Source organism: Cardiocondyla obscurior, linkage group LG14, assembly GCF_019399895.1.
Source record: "Cardiocondyla obscurior isolate alpha-2009 linkage group LG14, Cobs3.1, whole genome shotgun sequence".
Classification (NCBI taxonomy): Eukaryota; Metazoa; Arthropoda; class Insecta; order Hymenoptera; family Formicidae; genus Cardiocondyla; species Cardiocondyla obscurior.
The window spans coordinates 5,329,749-5,355,096 of record NC_091877.1 but is presented as its reverse complement, the minus strand read 5'-3'; the positions used below and the strand labels follow the sequence as shown (position 1 = coordinate 5,355,096).

At 38.0% G+C, this 25,348-nt stretch overlaps 1 pseudogene; it reads left to right on the top strand.

The window, feature by feature from the left end:
• LOC139107856 (odorant receptor 9a-like) overlaps positions 1–20,656 on the top strand; it is a 55,106-nt pseudogene extending 34,450 nt beyond the window's left edge.
• The last annotated feature ends 4,692 nt before the right edge of the window (positions 20,657–25,348 follow it).

The following is a 25,348-nucleotide window of genomic DNA, read 5'->3' as shown; positions in this document are numbered from 1 at the left end:
CAGGTACTAATTCATCCCGACCAACGACATATGCAGAGAATTTTCTGGAGAGAAAATACTGACGCAATAGTACAAGATTACGATCTACACATTGTTACATACGGAACAGCTGCAGCCTTATACTTGGCTCACCAGAGCCCTCGTTGAATTAGCTGAGGCTCACAAGGATGAATTTCCTTTGGGATACAAACATATCAAGACGGACTTTTATGTGAACGATTTCTTAATGGGAAGCGACACAATTTCAGAGGCCATGAAAATCAGAAATCAAATAATACACGTTTTGCTTTTGGGATGTTTTCAACTTGCAAAATGGGGATCAAATTCACCCGAACTTCTGAATGAAATTTCTGATCAAGCTACTCAGGTTTCTCTTCCTGATAAAAACAAAGAATTCAAAATCTTCGGCCTATCTTGGAATCGCGACAGCGATACATTCCAATTTGTGCATCATCCTTCCGTTCCTAAGCCGCCTGTCGCGAAACGAGGAATACTGGCCGAAAGTGCAAAATTGTTCGACTCGTTGGGTTTGATTGGGCCTGTCATCGTTATTGCCAAGGTTCTCTTACAACAAGTGTGGGAATCCAAACTTAACTGGGACGAATCGTTACTCCAGCATTTTTATTCAAAATGGATCATGTTGAAAAATCAGCTTCCACATCTTCACAAATTTCAAATCCTTTGCTGCGTCAAACCTTTAGTTAACAGAAAAAGTCTTCAGCTCCACGGATTCTGTGACGCCAGTCAAACTGCATATGGCGGACGTATCTATGTTTGTACTCATCTCGGCAATCAAGAATATCAAACACACCTTCTTTGTTCAAAGTCCAGGGTAGCTCCTCTCAAAACGGTCTCATTACCGCGCCTCGAGTTAGCAGCAGCTTTACTATTGTCACAGCTACTCGAAAGGGTGAAGCAAGCCATTCAAGAGACTCACGTTTCTACCACTCTTTGGTCAGATTCGACCATAACGCTACACTGGATAGCATCACAATCTAAAAAATGGTCGGTGTTCGTCGCCAACAGAGTGAGAGCTATGCAACGGCTCACGGAAGGTGCTACATGGAGGCACGTTAGAACTATAAACAATCCTGCCAATGCCCTGTCAAGAGGAATTCTCCCAGACGACCTAACACGGTCAGAATTATGGTGGCACAGTCCAAGTTTTCTCCATCAGAATCAAGATGAATGGCCAACAGCCATGCCTAGCGTATCTGAATCAAAAATTCCCGAACAAAAAATCACATCTTAACCTCGTGTCACAAAAGATTTCAACACAATCAATCAATTAATTTTCAAATTTTCGTGTTTAAACAAGATCTGCCGAATTCTTTCATATTGTTTCAGGGCAATCACTCACAATTCTCGTAAGCCATCGAGTCTTAAGAAAGATCCCGACGAAATTTCAAGGGCTCTTAGAGCATTGTGCCTATCAATGCAATTAGAAGTTTTCCCGTTTGAGTATCAGGCATTGAAGGAAAATAGAACTATTCACCCTTCTAGCCGTTTCAATCCATTATATCCTTTTCTCGGGCAGGATAAATTAATAAGAGTGGGTGGGCGTTTGAAACAATCAAAGATACCGTTTGAATTTCGACACCAAATTTTGCTTTCAAGCAATTATGATCTTACTAAGCGAATTATCTGTTGTAACCCGACAGCGCACGCTGGTCATTGACCACCGCGTGCGCCACATTTTTTATACAACTCAGCAGATTGCCAAACTGTTGGAATTTGCTGAGAAGCCGTCTTGTCAGCCTTTCGTTATTGCACGCTATCAGCAGAAGGCAGTAGGGCACGCGGCCACTTCCTTCTGCTATTTCGCTGACAAGACCGAAAATAATAATATAAAATGCACGAGCTCCGAAGCTCGTGCAAGTCAGTCTGAGAGTACGAGGTAGCGACTCGTAACTCTAACGCCGATATACAAAGGAAGAATAAACGCATTAAACGATTGAACCATATATACATTTATTAAACACCGCCATCCACTACACCATAACGTGTATATCTGGAGGACAAACTCCGTGCACCGCTCCGGTGCAACATATCTCAAAACAAAATTTACACAGTGGCTTGCAAGGAACCATGGCATTCATTTGCCAAGTATTCTGGATGTTATCATTAAGATCGGTTACGAGAAAAATAATAAATAAATGCGTAATTTGCTTCAGGGCTAACCCAATCATTTCTGAAACTTTGATGGGCTCATTGCCCGCTGTTCGCGTCACACATTGCGCCCATTCTCAAATTGCGGCGTCGATTATGCCGGTCCACTCAATTTAAGAGAAGGAAAACGCAGGAATTCACGTAATCATAAGTCCTACCTCGCTATGTTCGTGTGCTTCTGTACGAAAGCAGTTCATATTGAACTAGTTAGCGACCTGACCACAGACGCATTCATTGCTTGTTTCAAATGTTTTATTGCTCGCCGCGGAAGACCTAACTACATATTTTCTGACAATGCTACGAATTTTGTAGGAGCGCGCAAACAAATTCGTGAATTTTATGAATTTCTGCGGACGGACAACACTCAAGAAACCATATCTGACTTTTTCCTCAAAGACCAATTTCATTGGCGATTTATCCCTCCAAATGCTCCAAACTTCGGTGGGCTTTGGGAAGCCGCTATCAAAAGCGCAAAATATCACATAGAGCGTAGCATAGGAACCGCTAATTTAACTTTTGAAGAAATGTGTACTATTTTAAATCAAATAAAGGCAATATTAAATTCGAGGCTCATCACCGCGTTAGGCTCTGACCCTAGCAACATGGAATACTTGAGCCCGGGACATTTTTTAATTGGCGGTCCATTAAACGGCCTTCCTGATGTAGATTTAAAAAATACAAAAATTAATCGACTCACTAGGTGGCAAGTTCTGCAACAAATGCAGCAACATTTTTGGTCTAGATGGACCAAAGAATATTTACATACTCTACAAGAACGTAACAAATGGCAAAAGAGCAAAGGAACTCAGATAGCTCAGGGGCAACTTGTAATACACAAACAGCCTGGTATTCCCCCCTTGCAATGGGTCACAGGCAGAATAGAGGAAATATATGTGGGCGAAGATGGACAGGCACGAACTGCCTCTGTAAGAACTAAATCGGGCACTTATGTAAGGCCGATTTCTAGACTAGCCGTATTACCTACCTCAGACTCAGACTAAATTTGCACCTTTGCCATTCAAAAATTAATTTAACGTTCATTCATTTCATTTCGCGTAATTATATGCAATATATGTATCATTTAAGTTTAATAAATCAATATAAATATTAGTATGTGTAAGATTATCAGTAACATGTTGATTATTCAATTTAATTTAAATGTTAGCCGTTACTCGTGCATACAACGCTCACGATATTATAAATTCAATTTGCATTTATTTGTTGTATTGTACTAAGTGGCAGTCATTATACATGTACTTTTGTTACACAACTGGTTTATAAATATCTTAGTTTTTTTTTAAGTTGCGTAGCATCATCGCTTAATCCGTCGCTCATTTGTATCTCAACCGATTAATAATATGCGAGAGTTATTATTATTATTATTCTCATTGTAATTTATTTATCACTACATTATGTTATTATTTTGTCAGTTTATATTTCACATTATTCAGCGTTATCTATAAAGATTATTTTATTCACTATTGTAATATGTAAAGCGATTCGTTAGCGTTTGACTTATTATGTCTGACTTGTAAAATTTATCTTGAAGGGAATCCCTTCAAAGGAGGCGGCTTTGTTATGTACGTGCTTATTATTTTAGTTCTAATTTGAAATATCGCGCCTAAACAGTATTTCCCTCCAATTCTTATGATTCGCCCAGGCCTCTCATTGTTCACTCATTGGGCCTCATTCGCTTTCCGTGCCGCGATTGGTCCTCGTGTTCTCGCGCATGCGTTAATCGCCCCCCTCCTTGGCATTACTTGTTTGCTTGCTTAGCAACTGACTGCGCTCTGTGACGAGGTACTGATCAATTCGTTTTTCAATAAAGTGAGATTAATTAAGAGATACGCTGTGATTTCATCGCCCGGTCGCTACATTACACGCCGGTAGCGGGACAAGACACTGGTCATTCACATTGAAGGAAATACACCCGGTCTCTATTTAACAACAAGCATCTCGATTAAATTCAAATGATAAATTTTGTGTATGGCAGCAACAATGTGATGAATATATTAAGTCACTGGAAAAACGAAATCAAAATAAACGTCCAAGATTATCCGTCGGCGCTCAAAATTCAATTGTTACACGTATTGCAAGTATTGAGAGTTTAATAGATTCAACGCGACAACGTTTCGTTCACGAAAGTGCCGGATATAATTCATATAAGGTGGGACTTCGATGGTGTAAGATTGACACTGCTTTTAAAAGTCACATATTAACTGGTGCAGTAGTAAATTTAAAATATATTGAACCTAAACAGTTTCTTGAAGACGCTGAAGATATTGTACTCGAACGTGTGCAAAATGTTATGCGTGAACATCACAATGTAAAAATAAATACTGTGCTTAATGGTGAATTTGTGGCAGGTGCAAAAACCTCAAATAAATGTGTATGCACGAGAAATTGCGAACTCTTTCAAACAAGTAAATTTACAAGAATGGTATGACTTACATGTCATTCAGTCCATTCTTGCATCTTTAAATGAATTTCAAGAACGTGATAGTGGCTGGGCATTATCACGCATACAAAATTTAATCGTAAACGTAAATAAATACAATTTATTGCATGCTGGGTGTTATATTAAATTACCTCAAGAAATTAAAAAGAAACGAGCGAAAATCAACGTACAATCTACAGGTAATGCTTGTTTTGCATGAGCAGTTGTGGCCGCTCTACAGGGTGTTTCCGATCAGTGGACCTTCCTGAATATGGTAGGTAGGTCTCATCAAAACAAATCGAAAAGTTCCATACCATTTTATAATTTTCGCGATAATAGGCAAGATATCAGCTTGTAAAAATTTGGTACTTTATTACCCATTTCGGGCGGAGCATCGGTGCCTTTCCCCCATGCGATGCATAGATTGAGCTAGAGGCGAGGCCTCAGTGCACGCGAGCGACGCGAGCTGTCGATATAAGCGAGCGAAGCGACGATGTACGCGAGCGAGACGAGCCGACGATGCGCGAGCGACGCGAGGCGACGATATAGGCGAGCGAAGTGTAATGAATACGCACGAACGAGAACAATTTTTAATTTCTTGTTTAATTATTTAAAAATTTTATGGTAAAAACGCTATCGTTTCCACACTACCTTCTGAGGTAGATAGCTCAGTGCGTTTTTTTTAATGTGGTCTCCCCAGTAGACCTAATCCACCTGGAAAGCTCAACGCAACAATTGTCTGAAGTGCCTCCCTTGTGCTTGTAGGCACAGTTCGGCTCTCCGAACAATTAGTTGCGTTGCTCTTTCCGCCATGTCAGGTGTGATCGTATGGAAGGCCACTATAATTGCATCGCGGACTTCTTCAACTGTACGATCGTGCACATTTTCTATTTTGGCTTTTATGTAGCCCCAAATAAAATAGTCCAGCACGTTCATGTCCGGGGAACGTGCTGACCACGAAATTGGCCCTCCTCGCCCCATCCACCTATCTGGAAAATATTGGTTTAAAACGTTTCTCGCGCGACGGGAAAAGTGAGGCGGAGCGCCGTCTTGCTGCAGGATCATGTTTATCCTCAAGTTTAAAGGAACGTTTTCCAATAATATTGGCAGATTATTATTTAAATAGTCTGCATATAACTCGCCATTAAGGCGTGGAGAGAGAAAGAACGGCCCGATCTGAAATATGTCAATAAAAATTTTACAAATTTCAATTATGAAATAAATTTTTACGTATTAAAAATACTTACAACTCGACTTCCTATTACTCCTGCCCATACATTTAATTGCCACCGGACTTGGAAGAAACCCTGGAGAATGGCCCGCGGGTTGACGTGATCCCACAAAACAAAATTTTTTTAATTAAAAATTCCGTTTGGGATGAACAATGCTTCGTCCGTCCATAAAATGTATTTCCTCTGGAAATAACTTGTTTCCTCGTGTTACGTCCTGTAACTCCACATCTCCTTTTTCCGACACATGGTTGATAAAGTAGATAATGAAAAGTATACCAAAATGTATTAGTATCAAAGGAGAGGGTTCTAAGTTTCCAGAAAAATAATTTTAACTGACAGAATATCCTGAATCACCAGATGTATAAAATAAAAGAAGGAACCTGAAACAATTGTACAACAGATGTGGAATATAAAAATCGAAACAAAAGGATTTGTCAAAATATTCATAAAACATTAATAGCTCAGAAAGATTTGTAATATCTTAAACTAACAATAAATGTCTGGCGGTAGACAAAGGAAATTCTGGAAGAAAAACAATTCAGTAAAATCAAATTTCGCCGTGGATCCTAGGGATTAAAAAAAAGGAGGCAAAACGCCTGTAATAATAAAAACGGGATACGCGGCCGGAAACTATAAAATTCAGGCAGCAATTGCACGCTGCCGATAAAAAAAAGTTACCTAAGCATTTTCGAATCTGTTATCTGGAAGCTTGGAAGGGCTAAAACCACGTAGAGGGGAGCCCATAAACATTTTCTCCTGGACCAATAGATATCGGGAACTCCTCACCAAAAATTAGAAACTAAGGGCAAAAACTTAGAAAATTAAGAAAACTGAGAGAAGGGCGACCAATAATTGCGAAGACGGAAAAGTGGAGGAATAAGCCTAAAGATAGAATTCAAATTTTGGAAAACTGAAAAATCAAGCGCTGGCCCTCTCCTTTTCCGAGGTTATAAAACCGCGGGTCCCGGCGGGACTCGCTCTCATTCTCATTCTCAATCCGAATTTCGCATCACAGTATTTAGCATTGTTACCAGAGACTTAAAAGAAAGTGTTTGTGCATCTTTGTGTGGGCGGAAATAAAAAGAAGATTCAAGGAGTCAGTCTACGGAACTTCAAGACAACAAGTAGTAAGTGTTATCATTTATTTACTCTTCACCCTCCCCCTAAAACCAAAAACGGTTCCACTAAATAGATTTTTGCATTTAATTTTGAATAAATAAAAATAAAATGAAAACTGGGGAAATGGTCGGGGTGCCGTTCGTTTCTTATAATTTCGTTATCTGTCTTGAGTCTAGTAACTCGACCCACCTTGTGAGCTTCCTTTCGTCGGGGGTTGTGATATGCCGCCAGTAAATGGTGATTATCCAAACCTTGATTCGAGCAAGGCTCCATCCGGGTGGAGGAACTTTAAGAATCTCCGGGGTGATGACGGGGAGATACGGAAGAAAGAATGAAACGAGTTGCCCTCGTATTTTTCTCGTTAATTTTATTTATCAATTTAATTATAAAAAAAATAATCGTTTTTAGTGGAATCACAAAACCTCAGGAGTATTAAGAAAAGTCGGGCTCGCCGTAACAAGCAGCTGCGAAATTTGAAGAATCTCCTCCAGAGTTTCTTCGTTCAGTATTTACTCGCGGCGACGCCAGGGGAGATTAAACCCGACCCTCCCCGTAGAAGAGGAGAGAGGTCGTGGACGCCTCAACCTCCTGCTCCTCCGAATTCGCCGGCTCCTGAAGAGGTTCCCCAGGAGACGAATAATTCCGGAGAACCGGCCCGCTCTTTGAGTTCTCCTCACGTTAATGAGCCCGCAAGAGAATCCGAACCTGAGTCGGAGCAGTTCCGCCCTACGACTCCTTCCTATTCACCGGACATTTCCGTTCATTCTCCTGGAGCTGCTCCTAGAGCATGCTCCTCTCCGATTCCGTCCCCGTTACTTCATCCCGGGGAACCCGAGGAAGTCGACTCCTTCGCTGAAAACGATACCGTCTTCTGGCAAGAGTCTGACGGCCCGGAGCCTTCCCCTTCCCCCCGCCCCGAGTGTGGAGTTCCTCGGTGAGCAAGAGGACCCTAGAGTGATCGTAGATCCTCTCCTCGAGCTTCTCCGGAGGACTTGCACTCCGTGGACGGATTCCGTCCCAGAAAGGGCCTTCACCATAGGCCCTGATTCCTTTGATCCTGAGGAGATCAGGAGAGAGGCCAGCAAGGCATCTCCTGACCAAAATATCCTCATATTCTATCCCGGGGTGGAACACCCTTTCCTAACTCCGATCAGGTTGATCGATCGGGTATTTCCGAGATCGTCGGCCAGGATCTCAGAGATCATCGAGATAGACCTCGAATAATTTGTTCATAAATTCTTGTTTTTTTTCTTTCTTTAAATCAATTTAAATATATTTTTATGTAAATTTATTCCAATTACTTTTGTCTGTACATCTACCTTTCCAATTAAAATATCTATTATGTTCCTCAAAATAAATTTTTCGTTTTGTAAGTTTGAAATTTAATTACTTGATCCTTTATATCGATTGATTTTTGTTTTAAATAAAAAAATGAAGAACTTAGATCTCAGTAATTGTTGAATATCTCCTTTAGATCCATTTGTTGCGAAATCACCTCCGGTTCTTTCCCTGGGAATAAGAAGAACATTCTTTCCCTCAAAAGAACCATAAATCGCGCTAACTCAAACCTACGGTCTCTTAAATCCATTACTAGCGCTTAATACGCGTGACGCTGAACTGTGCTCGTCGCGCAAGGATCGGCTGTTACGTCATACTCCTAATCTTTCCCGCCTCCCTACCTGTTTTCGAGCCTCTACCTAAGCTCATGAAAAGAGAACAACCAATCTTGAAATTATTTTTTTCACCCCTGACGTAACACTCGGTATTGGGCAAGAAACTCTAAAAGTATTTTATAATATTTGTAAATAATTTTTATAAGAAATCTCGTACTTTGTATTTCATCGCGTGGTAGAAGCTGGTGCATCCGTTGTAATTGAAAAAAATGTAAATAAATTTTAAGAAAGGCAAAAGTCTACGATATCAGCTACGTGGCGGATACTATTTATCGGGTTTTCATAAAAAACATTTAAAATTTTATCGGCGTGATTGAAGTTTCGCCGTACACTACGATTAACTTGTAACTAATTCAAATTGTAAAAATTTATTATATTATTACATTCGGTTGTTGTAAAATCCGTTATAAAAAGATACAATGTAATCGCAATGCGTCGACACGTCGAAGAACATGGCAATCCACGAAAAACAAAATTATAAAACTGTACGTGATTTTGCACGATTACTAAATAATTGAGAAATTTGCTCAGCACTGAGCTCGACGCTGTGCACGGAACGAAGAAGGAACAGGATAAAGTAATCAGCAAATAAAGAATCAGAACGCAAAATAATTAACACAAAAAGATTCTAATATATTTAACAAATTAATCAAAAAAAGAACAAGAATTGAGTATTTAAATGCAAAGATTGAAAAAACAGCGAGCGGAAATCTTTCTTAACTCGGCTAGCCCGTCGGAAATCTTCAGGAGCGACTGAATTAATCGCCCAATCGATGGAGATCTTGACGCAAACGACGGAAGTCTTGCTACACAAGTCGATTATAGCCGCGAACGCGAATCTTTGCAGTACAAAAAAAAGATGAAAGATACAAAAAAATTGATGAATTCCGCGATTGACAAATATAATTTGAAGCTGTCGGTAACGCGGTGAAAACCAATAAAAGAAGAAGAGTAGTCTCAAGCGATATAGAGAGCTACGGTGATAAAGAGACGAGCTGCTTTTTCGATATTAACAGTATCTGAGTTCGAGCGAAACTGCTCGATCTTTCGCCGAACGGAGCTCAGGTTTTGAGGAAACAGGGCGAGGAAATCGAAGAAAGACAGAGGGAAAACCAAATAAAACCGGAATGGACTGACTTGGTCGGAAGAAAGCGAAGCAGCGATAAATACTAAGAGGTCCAAGGAGACCGACAAGAATAATATACTGTTACGCCCGGTATACGGAGCGACATGAAACTGCCGGCTCGCTCCGAGGTTTCGGTTCTCCGTTGCCAGGGGAACGAAGATTGTTTATTAATGATTAAATGACAGTTCTGCTTGTGTCTCGAATCGGTGTAGACGTCACTTTGTATTGCTTGCATGTTCTTATATTAAACCGTTCTGTTCTTTTCTAAGACGTCTTCCTTTCTTTCGCGGAGTTCAGGCGCCGCGAGTGTGTGAGTGAGTGTGTGAGAAACGCGAACGCGGAGACGTTCGCCGACCCGTTCCCGGCGTAACAATACATAATGATAACAACACTGAAATGATTGCGATCTAAGACAAATTTTCGAGCGAGCAGAATATAATTTCAAACGGTTTAATCTAATTTTCTGTCGATTGAACACTGTTTTAGTAACAATCAACAAAAATTAATAACTTGCAATTAGTTGCTTATTTATCGATAGATACGGAAATGCTCTAAGGTAACTGATACCGATATCAGGCGTTTCGCTCTTTAGAAGCACAGACGATGTTCTCGATTTTCAATTGTTTTTCGTAAAATGCCATGTGCTTCGGCCTGTCGACACGGTGCATTACAGTGTTTCGTATCATTTCACAATGGAATTTACGACGGCTGAGTTAGCAGACATGCTAATTTGTTATGGTGTAGCGGGAGAAAATGCCAATCTGGCAGCGCGTGTATACGCGGAAAGATATCCGCACCGTGCGCGACCGTCTTTGAGAACAATTTTACGGTGCCTTTGTCGTGCTCGAGAGACAGGATATCTTGGCTTCAATAGACAGAATCGGTTGCAAGTGGATCGTGGTGTACGGCGAAATTTTAATCGCGCCGATGAAATTTTAGAACAATTTTATGAAGACCCGACAAATTCTATCCGCCATGTTGCCGAAATCGTCGGCGTTTTGCCTTTATTTGTGTACAAGATAGTAAAAGAAGACGGGTTGCACCCGTTCCATTTACAACAGGTGCATCAGCTTTTACCACGCGACGAAAGAGAACGCATCATCTTTGTCAAGGTATTATTTTTATTTCTTTTTAAAGTACAAGATTTCTTATAAAAATTAATTACAAATAATATTATAAAATACTTTACAATTTGAATTAGTTACAAGTTAATCGTAGTGTACGGCAAAACTTCAATCACGCCGATGAAATTTTAAATGTTTTTTATGAAGACCCGATAAATAGTATCCGCCGCGTAGCTGATATCGTAGACGTTTTGCCTCCCTTAAAATTTATTTACATTTTTTGTAATTACAATAGATGCACCAGCTTCTACCATTTTTTCGTATAAAAATAATTTTATACACTTTTATTATATATTTCACAGATAGGAACAATTGATCTTTTAATATCTATTTATATTTTTCCCGATTTCGTAATGGGTCATTCCATTGAAGAACTAATCTGTGGTTATGCTGATGGATATTTTACACGTGAAGCGGTTAACAATCATATCGCAATCCGCGAGGTGCTGTCTTCTCGAGCGCACGTGGACGCATTGGAATTACGCGTGATCGTAAAGTGACAGCGCTTCAGCGTTGTATAAGTACATGAAATCGCGAACACACGTTTTAGCTAAAGGACGCGACTATCTCACGCCCCACTATATTTTCTTCCGTCTTCTTTATCTTCTCGGCGCTGCACGGTACACGTATGCGCTTCCTTGCGTGGCTTAACACACACCACGCTAGAATCACGCACGCCGGCCACCGTCGCAATAGACGAACGCCATATCTGAACAGCAGTGTACATCAGAACATTAATTATTTTTGTATGTCTGTATATTTAAAATGTTAATAACTATTTATTCTTATTTAGTTATTTATTATTATATTGTGTATACTTTTAAAGTTAAAAATCTAATGCATAAATGTTTCGAAATAAAAAGTTATTTTATAAATCTAATAATACTAATTAATTTGTAATGACTACATAAATCAAGAGACGCGGTAGTGTCTCACGTCAAGTGTACGAACTTCACGAGACTATCGCGTATCTTTTACGCAAAAGTTTGAGTCGGTGGTAATTGACTTTTTCAGATCTCTATTTGGTTTATCCGTTTTCATTAATTTGGTTCATTTGTATTATAAGATTGGGGTTAAATTTATTAATAAAAGTGTTTTTACTTTTTTTCTTCTCTTTTTAGTATCTGAGATATTTTGTTCTGAATTTTTAATTGATATATTTTTATTGTTATTGTCATCGTCGCTAGGTGATGTAAAGAAAATGTGTATACTTTTTTTTTGTCATTAGATGGTGCTGATTTGTCAATCAATATACTTATTCTTTTTTTGGTTAGTATTAGATGGTGTTTTTAAATCATGTATTATATCAAGAGCCGCAGTAGTGTTTCGCGTTAGTATTATGTATGCATATTTGTTGAGATGAAGAAACACACACACGCACATACGCACATACGCGCGCGCTCGCGCACGCACACACACTTCCTAAACAGGGAAAGTTTCTATGTACGCAGTGTCAAGTTTTTGAAGGGAAGTTTTGATCAGTGGTTTTTTTCTTTGAGATTCAGACTGGTCAACGCGAGTTCATTCTTTTCAATTAAAAATATTATTACACTTGAACCAAATTTTTTAATTAATATCACTACTTTTTCTGAGATAAATTTTTTAAAGAGCGATTGAATTTATTTATACAATAAAATAATTTATTATACATTAATTTGTCTACTACGTGTTTGTTCACTTGACGTTTTTTTTACTTTCTTTTCTTAAAGTCAACTTTCTACGAAGATTCTTATTTACTTGAACTTAATATGCATAAAGTTTTAAAATTACTTTAAATATTTTTAAGTGTAATAAAATTTATTACGCGGCGTATAGAAATAAATGGTACTTTATGAGTCCAAAAGTAACACAAAGCTTGCTTGTTTTGATGATAAGAGGTTCCAAACCGGTATATCTTACTGCTGGAAAAATATTTCCTGTGACAATGGCCACGTTTTGTAATGTAAGATTTTATATTTAACAGTAATTATTCCAATTAAAACTTTGTAATATTTTTTATACTTGTTACTTATGGGTGCGTTCCGAAATGCGTGTAGAACGCATAGACTGCATTATTTTTGCGCAGCGCTTTGAAACCGTTCCGTTTTGTCCATGCGCATGAAGCACTATAATAATTCGGAACGGTTTCGAAAGCATACTATGAGTCGATGAGGAGTTATTATTGTCAATAAAAACATAGGAGCCCTCAAACGATCGGAAAAAACGATATATGTATTATTCGGTGTATCATTCGATATATTATTCGAAAATTGTGTTCTCGTGGATACAGAACGTCTCTGGTCTGTGCACCGATATACAGGGTGTATCATTCTATATTGACAAACTGTCAGAGTTAGATCGGTCTCGTGGATACAAGTTAATAAGTCCTGTGTCGTTTTGCAAAATTCTCAATAGTTATTAAGAAAATAATTAATTTGTCTAGTGCAAGAGCGACAAAGAAGCTAAACGTGAGTAAGCGCGACAGGCGAGTATCTAAAAATGGTGCCGTCGCCTGTCGCGCTCACTCACGCGTAGCTTCCTTGTCGCTCTTGCGCTAGACAAATTAATTATTTTCTCAATAACTATTGAGAATTTTGCAAAACGGCACAGGACTTATTAACTTGTATCCACGAGACCTATCTAACTTTGACAGTTTGTCAATATGGAATAATACACCCTGTATACAGGGTGTCCCAAACATACGTAAACAAAGTTTTAGGGTAGATAGAAAGTCTAAAAAGGAAACGAAAAGCCCTATACCGTTTTCTGAAATTCTTACTCGTTTTCAATAAAAAAATTAATTTATATACACGCGAGAGCGACAAGAAAGCGTGGGCTGAGTGAGCGCGCAATAAACAGCGGCGAGTATATCTTAAAAGCGATGGGCGGAGTCAGCGCGCTACAAGCAAGACGAGGTGACAACGCGCGTTGTCGCTTCATTTCGCTCGTGTGTCGTCGCATCGCCTTGCTCGCGCGTTGTCTCCTTGTCTCGCTCGCTACGCGCTAGTTTCGCCTATTCTCTTTAAGCGATACTCGCTGCTGTCTATTGCGTGCTCACTCAGTCCACGCTTCCTTGTCGCTCTCGCGCGTATATAAATTAATTTTTTTATTGAAAACAAGTAAGAATTTTGGAAAACGGTATAGGACTTTTCGTTTTCTTTTTAGACGTTCTATCTACCCTAAAAGTTTGTTTACGTATGTTTGGGACACCCTGTATATATACAGAGTGTCCGGTTCGTTTTGTCACTCCCGAAATTTTGGGGTAGACAATAATAATTCAAGACGAAAAGTCCTGTACAATTATGCAAAATTCCCCGCTCGCCAATCATTATTATTCGATTCGGCTACTTTCTGCAGAAAACTAAACAATGCCATCGCCGCGCCCAGCCCATAGATTTCGTAGCATTTATTCGCCGAGACATTATAATTTTTATAAAATCAACAGTAACGAGTTTTGCATAATTGTATAGAACTTTTCGTCTTGAATTATTATTGTCTACCCCAAAATTTCGGGAGTGACAAAACGAACCGGACACCCTGTACATATAGGCAAACAACGGCCGTGACATGTACGTACGCGAGAGCTTTCACGTAAAGTGCCGTAAAGAAATCGTTTGTTTTTTGCGACGTTTTTTGTTGTCCGACTTCTCTTTATCTCCGGCGCGGCGAAGATCCAAAATTGCCGCAATTAGATAAAAGGCTTTTGTTGAGAGCGCGGCGCGTAGACAATATCAAAGCGTTGACAACAACCAATTCTCGATATATCACGTGATAGTTACAACCAATGAGGAAAAATCCATTGACGACGTTGCAAAGTGTCGGAAGGTCCACGATTTTAGTAGCAGTTGAAGGCTTTCGCAGAGTACATGCTCGTCAAGGCTCTAGACAGCATTATACGTCTTTTTGGTTTGCGAAGGCGCACACAAAAACCACGCGACTCAAGGCTTTGCCCCTAGGCGTTGTCGCGTAAACGACTTGTGATGTATCGTATTTAGACGTGATGCATCGTATTTAGTATCTGTGCTGAATAGCACAACAACGATAAGGACGCTCCGAGAGCCGATGGGGCTTAATTCTCCTCGGGGAGTCAGTCGCTCTAAGGTAGCGTCTCCGACCTGGTCATCTCTGTATCTCGAAGTTAACAAATATATCTCTTTGTTTTATTACATATGATTTCCTTGAGTACCGTATTGTTATTTACATTGTTACATTCATCAGAGAACATTACAGTTTGGCGACGAGGATGGGATTGTAGGATTTCATATTCTTTTTTAATTAAAAGTATTGATGAGTGACTGTGGTTCGAGAAAAGTACACGTTACGGTGATACTACCCGATGAGTGACACGAAAGGACTGTCAAGTGACACAACCAAGAAAAGTATTAACTGGGTTTATTATCTAAGAAAAGAGCAAGTGTGTTGCTTGCTCCAGGAAAAGCAGATTGAGTACGGAGAATCTGAAACTTTGGACGTATTGCGAAGAAGACTGGCTGAAACGATACGAAGGGAGCAAGAACCGTCGCGAGATCAAAGATCCGCCTTTTGCCCGCTGATCACTATCGAATCTCCAATTGATTGTACTGGCGTTAACGATACGATGGCGACGGAAGCACCCAAATTGGAAGCGCCAAAACTGGAGTTTCATCTGAAGAGTGACGATTGGGAAACATTTGCGGATAGGCTGGAAATCTACTTTGAAGCCAATAACATCACGGATGCTAAGCGAAAGGCAGTTATTATGTTGACCAGGGTGGATGAGGAGACATTCAAGTTACTCCGTAATCTTTGCGCGCCAGAAAAGCCAGGCGGAAAAAGCTACGAGCAACTGCGGAAGGTGATGAACGATCACTTATGCCCTGCTCCTTTAAAAGTGATGGAAAGGTGTACGTTCAACCAGGCAAAACAGGAAGTCTCAGAATCAGTTTCGGAATATGCAACTAAACTAAAAAAGTTGTCACTAAATTGCAATTTCAAGGATTTAAAGGTGGCATTGCGAGACTAGTTTGTGTGTGGAATTAAAGATGAAGTAACACGAGTGGAATTGTTTAAAAATAAGGAGCTAACATTTAAAGCGGCGTTAGAGGAAGCTATGGCGCGTGAAAACGCAATGAAAAATGCAGCAGGATCTTTAAGGACCTTAGAACACAAAAACGCAAAAGGGGAAATGTTTACATTAAGAAATAAAAAGTTTGACCGCCCCTGGCAACATAATTGTTCAGGGCCACATCAGAAAACGATACGCAACGATGCGCCTAGACATAACCCAAGGAGTCATAACAACGCGCGCAAAGAAAAGTGCTACTGTTGCGGTAAACCAAACCATAGGGCAAACAGATGCCGTCACCGATTCAAGACGTGCAACGCGTGCCAGCGTCGGGGTCACCTGGAGGCAGCTTGTAGGACCAAGCAGCCGATGGCGTCACCAAGGCCCGGCAAACCAAGGGGATCGAGAACGCGATATCTTCAAGACAATAACATGGAAGCAGATAAGAACACGGCGTTTTACTCACAAAATGAATTTTATCCTTTGCAGACGAGCAACGTAAACAAAAAGGGTAGCCCTATGTTTGTAGACGTAATAATAAATGAAAAAAAGATAGCAATGGAAATTGACTCGGGAACGTATTTATCGGTAATTTCGGAAAAGACGTACGCGGAATATTTTAAAGCAATTAAATTGAGGAAAACCAAAACGCATTTAAAAAGTTATATGCAGCAAACAATGTATCCGATTGGTAAATTAGAAAATTTAAATGTGATCATGAATGACGAAACGCAAAAACTGAGCTTATTAGTCATGAAAGGTAGCGGGCCGCCGTTAATAGGCAGACAATGGTTATCAGCATTCGGGTTATGGCCATTCAAAATACAAAAAGTAGTAACGCAAAGACGCGAATCGTACTGGATGAATGTTGATCGTACGCGTAATAAATTGTTTAAGCGTTTTTCCAAGCTATTTAGCAACGAATCGGGACATTATAACAAAGGAGAAATTTCGATTAAGATAAAAGAGGGAACTCAACCCGTAGCGTTAAAGGCACATCACGCGCCGTTCGCATTAAAAGAAAAAATAGAAAAAGAAATAGAAAAGTTAATAGCATGCGGACATCTGGAGCGCGTAGAACAAAGCGACTGGGCAACGCCGATTGTGCCAATTATTAAAAGTAACGGTCAAGTACGTATTTGCGGAGACTTTAAGATGACGATTAATCCGCATATTGTAATGTGTAACTATCCGCTTCCGTTAATTGAAGATATTTTTAGAATACTGCAAAAAGGTACTAAGTATTCGCAGCTAGATTTAAGACATGCATACATGCAAATTCCTGTTAAAGAAGAATGTAGACATTTGTTAACAATAGCCACGCATACAGGCTATTTGCGTTACACTAAGACGGCGGAAGGCATAGCATCTGGGCCGTGTGAGTTTCAAAAAATTATTGAAAATTGCCTTCGAGGCATTTCCAATACCATTCCATATTTAGATAATATATACGTAACGGGCGAGACCGACGAAGAACATTTAATAAATCTTGAAAAAGTATGCAATCGTTTAGAAGAATGTGGGTTACGCTTGAATAAAGAAAAAAGTGAATTTTTTAAGTCTAAAATAGAAGTTCTGGGGTTCGTAATCGACGAAAGTGGATTGCATAAATCTAAAGCTAAGGTTAAAGCTATGGTCGAAGCGCCCAAACCAGAAAATGTTAAACAACTTCAATCGTTTCTCGGTTTAATACATTTTTACGCCAGATTTTTGCCTAACCGCTCAAAAAAACTTAAACCATTGTATGATTGCGTTAACAATAAAGAATTTGTATGGACTGTAGATTGCGGAAATGCAATCTTTTCGTTGGGTCAAGTCAGAGCTAATCTCATCACGAGTACTGGCTCACTATGATCCAGACAAAGAAATTGTACTAGCTTGTGACGTTTCCACATACGGATTATCGGCTATATTATCACATAGATTTAAGGACGGTACAGAGCGCCCTATAGCGTATGCATCAAAGAAAATACCGAAAAAAGAATTAAGTAGAGCGATTATTGATAAGGAAGCAAGCGCGATAGTTTTCAGATTTAAAAAGTTCTATGACTACATCTATGGCAAAGAAATAACATTGAGAACAGACCATAAGCCGTTGGAATACATTTTAGGCCCTAAAGTCGGTATTCCTTTAATGGGTGCAAGTAGATTGCAACGCTGGGCATATTTTTTATCGGGATTCAAATATAGGATCGAGGTAGTAAAGTCACAAGAAAATGGAAATTGTGACGCGCTTTTGAGACTCTCAGTAGATGATGAAACCGACGTATTCGAAGCAGATTTCACCCCGATTTATCACATTAATGAGGGATTAGAAAATATAAATCAGAAGGACATTGCTAAAGAAACTAAACAGGACTCGACATTAAAAAAGATATTTGAATTTTCTGTTAATGGCTGGCCATCAAACTTAGTAGAACTATCTGAAGAAGAAAAGAAATACCATAGTAAACGTTTAGATATCACGATAGAAGATAATTGTTTATTATGGGGCAATCGTATAATTGTGCCAGAAAAATTTCGATCAACGATATTGAATGAATTGCATCTATCCCACTTATTGTTAGGGGTTGTTAAAATTAAAATGTTCGCTAGATCATATTTTTGGTGGCCAGGAATTGATAAGGATATAGAGCTTATGGTCAAGGAATGCAAAATTTGATTAGAAAAATTACCAACACCGGCCGATGGTCCGTTAACTCCATGGCCCTGGCCTGAGAAGGCATGGAGTCGAATTTATTGTGATTTTTTAGGGCCATTCCATAATCGTATGTATTTAGTTATAGTCGACGCTCATTCTAAATGGCCGGAGATTATTGATTTTCATCAAAATACGAGAGCGTATAAAGTTATTCAAGAACTCAAAGTATTATTTGCTAGGTACGGATATCCGACGCATGTAGTTACCGATAACGGACGACATCTTACAAGCACAGAATTACGTGATTACTTTAATTCAACGGGTATTAGACATAGTTTTTTACCGCCTTATCATTTAGCCACCAACGGTGCAGCTGAAAACTTCGTTAAAACTTTCAAAAATAAAGTATCCAAAATTTTAAAAGGGGGAGAGGCGTTAGAAGACGCAATTAACATATTTTTGATGGATTACCGTAGCATTACGCATTGTACTACCGGTAAGAGTTCGGCATGGTTATTTTATCGTTGGGAAATGAGAACAAGGTTCGACATGCTGAGACCTAATACCAAAGAGTTCGTTGAAAAGAAACAGCTATCGCAAATTGTTGAAAGTTCCGGGAATCGAACGGAAACGTTTGGTGTAGGCAACTGCGTAATGGTTGATAATCATGGCACGCGCCAAGGCAAGCGGGTTGCGGGCACAGTCACGAAAAGATTGTCGCCTTCAACATTCGAGGTTGAAATAGAACCCGGGGTGATATGGAAGCGTCACTCAGATCAAATAATCAAGTTAACTGACCCAGAGCCATTACGGCGTTCGTCCAGGCTAGCGGTTAAAAAATGCGTTACATTATAAGATAATAATTAATCATATTATTGTTTAGCAGCATGCGTTTGTAATCAAGCTTTAACTTGTACTCGACAGCTATTAGTTCAGCTGGAATTAGCTACATTTAAAAAAAGGGAGGAATTGTGATGTATCGTATTTAGACGTAATGCATCGTATTTAGTATATGTGCTGAATGGCACAACAACGATAAGGACGCTCCGAGAGCCCATGGGGCTTGATTCTTTTCGGGGAGTCAGTCGCTCTAAGGTAGCGTCTCCGATCCGGTCATCTCTGTATCTCGAAGTTAACAAATATATCTCTCTGTTTTATTACATATGGTTTCCTTGAGTACCGTATTGTTATTTACATTGTTACATTCATTAGAGAACATTACACGACTATTTAAACGTTTTTTTAAAAATAAGTGCGCGATTAGACTGTCAAGCGATCGTGTTCAGACATTTTTCTTTTTTGTGAGAATAAACTTGAGTGCAACATTCCTTTTCTCGATCTTGTTTTTAATTGAATCTTAGAACAGTGGCACTAACAGTAAAGTGTTAGTGTCGATCGACAAAACAGTCTCGACTGAAGTAAGTACCAAAATTTTTAGATTCTGCAATGTGTAGAAATCTAGAAAGAAATACAAGCACATTAGTATAATTATACAAACCGCAAGTACAGAATGTTGCGAAAGAATCTAAAAATTTTGGTACTTAATTCAGTAGAGATGTACTGTATCCGCTAGAACTCTATTTTCGAATGATACACTGTTATTGTCGTCCTTTCCGATTGTTTGAGTGCACGTTCCAAAATTTTTCTGTTTTTTTTTTTATGTTTTTGTTATCAATAATGGCTCCTCATCGACGAAGGCACGTTCCAAAATACGCATAGAGTACATAGATTGCATGAGACGCATTAAACGCATTAGCTGCCTCAAGTCAAACTAGAAGCAGTCAATGCGTTGGAAAAATGCTAAAAATTCAGAACGGTTAATACAATCTGGGGAATTCTGTGTGCTACCAAAGCGCTACCAATGCGCGCATTGACCAAATCGGAACGATTTTCCATGCAGTCTACGCGCTCTATGCGCATTTCGGAATGCACCCTATATCACGCTTTCAAACATAAAATGTGTATCTTTTTTTACGTTATCTAATTTTAGCATTAAAAATTTTTCAATTAATTATTAATATTTATATTATTCATATTATAATATTAAGTCTTTTCCAGTTAGTGAAAACATCAATTGGTTATATTTCTGTCTTGCATACAACAAAAAATTAATAATAAAGTAAGATGCATTTTAACATTTTTTTTGTATAACTTTTTACAAAAACAAATAGTATAATATTGTTGCGTCTACACCGTGGTGTGTCATATTCAAAGTTGACGTGTGCGCGTTAAGATTTTTACGAGCTGTGTCCATAGAAATATTATAGATAGAGAGCGGGAGTTAACGAAGAATACATCAATGTCGTAGAAAGAAAACGTTGCAATAGAGACCGGAGTGTCTTTGTCTGCGGCTGGCGTGCGTGGGCTAACAGCGTGTATGCGTCAAGCTTTACAACGAAGTACATATACGTGAACCATGCGATTAGACAAAGACACTCCGGTCTCTAATGCAGCGCTCTCTTGTTATGTTATTGATGCGTCCACTTGCACGTTGTCCCAAATCTTTTTCCCTTTATCTATAATACCTCTATTGCTGTATCGCCTGTACCCGGTTGCTAGGGAACAGATTATTGTTTTTGTATATATGAGCTGTTTATTTTGAAAGTGACCTAACTCCATTTTTCAATTTTTTCCGGTTGTCATGGTTACGTGCACAACTTCATGTTATTTATCAGTAAAGCATTTCTAGTTGCTTATAATCTGAGCAAATACGATAATTCTTAACACATAAATTCTTAGAGTTAGTTCAATAATCAAATCGTATAGTTTGAAAGTGGCCTAACTCCATTTATACTTAAATCAAGATATATACTATTGATAATGTCGAAAAGTAGTGATGAAGGTAATTTTAATTAATTAGTATTTAGAAGTTAACCTCGGTTTTTGGACAATTGCGTTAGTTGAATAACGTTTAATTAATATAAAACTTAAAATTTAATTTTGAATTTTAGAAATTATTTCACATGGGGAAGAACAAAACAAGACTATTTTTATTTAGTTCAGATAGTGAAGAAGAAATAGTAAATAATAATTTAAAAAAAAAATCGAAAACGAAACAGAATTATCGAACAATATTCGTCTTCAGAGAATGAAGATACGAATAACAATGGACAAAAGATTGATGAACCATACATTTAAAAAGTGCGAAAGATTAAATAAACTTCAGGAAAAAGGTATTGTACTCAAACCGGAAATATTGTACCTGAAAAAAATTTTGAAAACAAAGATTGCCGTTGTCGGAATGCTTGCACAAAAAATTACGATGAAGAAGAAAGAAAGAATATTTTTTAGAAGTTTTGGGGTTTGGGAGATTTTAACAAACAAAATGTATTGCTTTACGAAACTGTCGAGCGCAAAATTGTGGAACAAAGACGTCCAATAAACGGAAAGGGTTCGCCAAAAAATTGGAGTTTTACGTATTTATTAAATTCTAAAAACGGAAAAGTTTCCGTCTGTAAAAAATTCTTTTTGGATACTTTTAAAATAAGTGAAGGACGCTTAAAACGAGTGTTAAATTCTAAAAATGTAGGCAATGATTTACGTGGGATGATGGTTGGATCATCAAGAAAATTATCTGAGGAAGGGAAAAATCACGTTCATAACCATATTAAAAGTTTTCCTAAATTTGAATCCCATTATACCAGATCTCATAACCCTAATAGAAGATATTTACATCCTGATCTAACTCTTAAGAAAATGTTTAATTTATACGAGCTTCATTACGAGGAAAATAAAATAAAAGCCGTTAATGAGTGAACTTACAGAAAAATATTTAAAAAAGATTTTGATTTACATTTCCACCAACCGCGCAAAAATATGTGTCAAAAATGCGACTTATTAAACATTAAAATTGAAGTATCGACTAATGATGAAGAAAAAAATAGACTTACAGAAGAACACGATGTCCATTTAAGACTAGCAGAATCAGCTAGGAATTCAATGAAGCAAGATCAGGAGCAAGTATTACGTAATTCAGATTATTATTTTGCTTTCTCGTTTGACTTGTAAAAAGCATTACCATATCCCAAGTTGACTACCTCAGTAGCATATTACAAACGCAATATGTATGTTCTAAATTTAGGCATTCACAATTTTCATGACGATAATGTTTATATGTACGTTTGGGATGAAACTATTGCATACAGAGGTGCTCAAAAAATTATTTCATACATCCTAAAACATGTTATAAATGTAAAAAGTGAAAGACACATTATAGCTTACAGTGACATGTGCACCGGGCAAAATAGAAACATTAAAATAGCTTTAATGTGATTAAAAAATGTCCAAACTTTGGAAAATAATGTGAAAATCATAGATCACACATTTTTAATATTAGGACATTCGTTTTTACCAAATGATAGAGATTTTGGCGTGGTAGAAATGCCATTAAAAAAAAATAATTTACTGTTTGTTCCCCAAGATTATTACAAGATTATTAAAAAGTGTCGGAAAGGTAATAATTTTATTGTAAATGAAATGAGACAAGAAGATTTTGTATCAACAAAATTATTAGAAGATGCAATTTTTAAAAGAGTAAAAAATTCTGATAGAGAATCAATAAACTGGCTAAAAATATGTTAAATACGTTTTGTCAGAAATAAACCGTATAAAATTTTGGTAATTATGCATAAAAGGGTCATCCTCTTCAATTTCGATGACCTTGACATATGTTGTAGAGGTCACCTCCCTGAGTGACCTTGACCATTTTTTAGAGGTCGGCCCCTCCCCGTTAAAAAAATATTCACTAAGAAAGTTTCAAAAATATGGCAGGTATTTATGGTATTGTGATCAGTATAAATGACTATATTTACATTTTGAAAATAAATAAATTTTTATTTATAATTATATAAAATTTATAATTTTCTCCATAATAAAAAATGGCAGACAGGAGGTTTGGCCCCCCTGCGGGGGGCCTCACGATTGTTAAAACTAACTTAACTCATCCCATTGTAATTGATGTGTGAGTCTTGATACGCTTGGACAGTTTTTAAACCACGTAAAACTTAAAATGCAAAGAATGTTTTTTTTTGTATATCTGCAGCAGTTTGATTTTTTTGCATTTTAAGTTTTACGTGGGTTAATAACTGTCCAAGCGTATCAAAATTCACACATCAATTACAATGGGATGGGTTAGGTTAGTTTTAACAATCGTGAGGCCCCCCGCAGGGGGACCGAACCTCTTGTCTGCCATTTTTTATTATGGAGAAAATTATAAATTTTATATAATTATAAATAGAAATTTATTTACCTCCTTTCAAAATGTAAATATAGTTATTTGTACTGATCACAATATCATAAATACCTGCCATATTTTTGAAACTTTCTTAGTGAATATTTTTTTAACGGGGAGGGGCCGACCTCTAAAAAGTGGTCAAGGTCACTCAGGGAGGTGACCTCTACAACATATGTCAAGGTCATCGAAATCGAAGAAGATGACCCTTTTATGCATAATTAACAAAATTTTCTATAAGACATCAATGAATGAGAATGAAAATTCTAAAGTCCTGAATTTATTACCACGTCGGGGTAAACCAAGAAAGTTCGTAAATATTGTATTGACACCACTGTATAAAAATATCAGAAAAATTACAACAGCAAAATTCAAGGACATAATGGACCTATTACGATTACGAGGCACGGTAGTGCCTCGCGCCAAATATAGGCGCAGCGTACTACCTGCCTATTATACGCGAGACCCATTTTAAGAAATTTATACATGTTTGGATCTCGACAATGGCTGAACCGATTGCTTTCTACATAGGTTCATTGTGTAGATTAGGGTCAATTTATATAATAAAAGTGTTTTTATTTTTTCGCTACGTTATTTACAAACGAAGATATCGCGATGTAAAGTTTGCTTGCAAGAGTAAAATCACATTTTATTTTAACGTCGTCGACGACGAAAATGTCCTTTTCGTTTTCGAGCGGCTAGATGGCATGGATTGATTTATCGACTCTATTTCATTTATCGACTGTGTTTATTGATGAGTGATGATCGCGTAATAAATATCTATTAAATATTACAAATTTATGTGAAACCGTACAAGCATGAACCTAGGTTTGTCTTGATACTTTAAATAATTTTTTAAATAAAATCTTCTTTACAAAAATATTAATACGATCTAAATTTGAAATAGACTTTACAATTTTTATTAAAAAATGCGCTAATCAATTTTAATATTTTTATAATAGTTGCAAAGCAGTTTTTTCTGCTGAACAAAGCCAAAGATTTTTCTCGAGAAACTTGAGTAGTGATAAACAAAACTAAATATTGCAAACCTATATAAAAACGTATGAGGCGTCAATGAGGCGTCAAATGTAATACTACAACGGAGAGACGAAAAAAATTAATTTGGTGCGTCTCACGAGTTTGGGCGTCGGATGGGGCCCATTCTATTTTCTATAATATTACAAACACATGTCGAACCGTACAAGTGTGACACAAGTTTACCCCGAACTTGATATAGCATCAATTTTATCAAACATTGTTCTAAAAAGTATCAATCGTACAGCAAAAATAGATAAAACAAAAAACATGTATTTTATGTACAAACTTATATATAAAGGAACACGTTTAGAGAGCGATCGGTTAGACCGTTGTTGAGATTTAAACATCTCAATAGCTCAGAATAAAAAATCTCGCGTAATGACACGCTCGATCACGCTGCTTGTGCACGTAACGCAGAACACTAACGTGTCTCTAGATTATACTGTTACGCCGGGAACGGGGTCAGCGAACGTCTCCGCGTTAGCGCTTCACTCACTCTTCTCGCACTCTCTCACCCGCGGCACTCGGACTCCGCG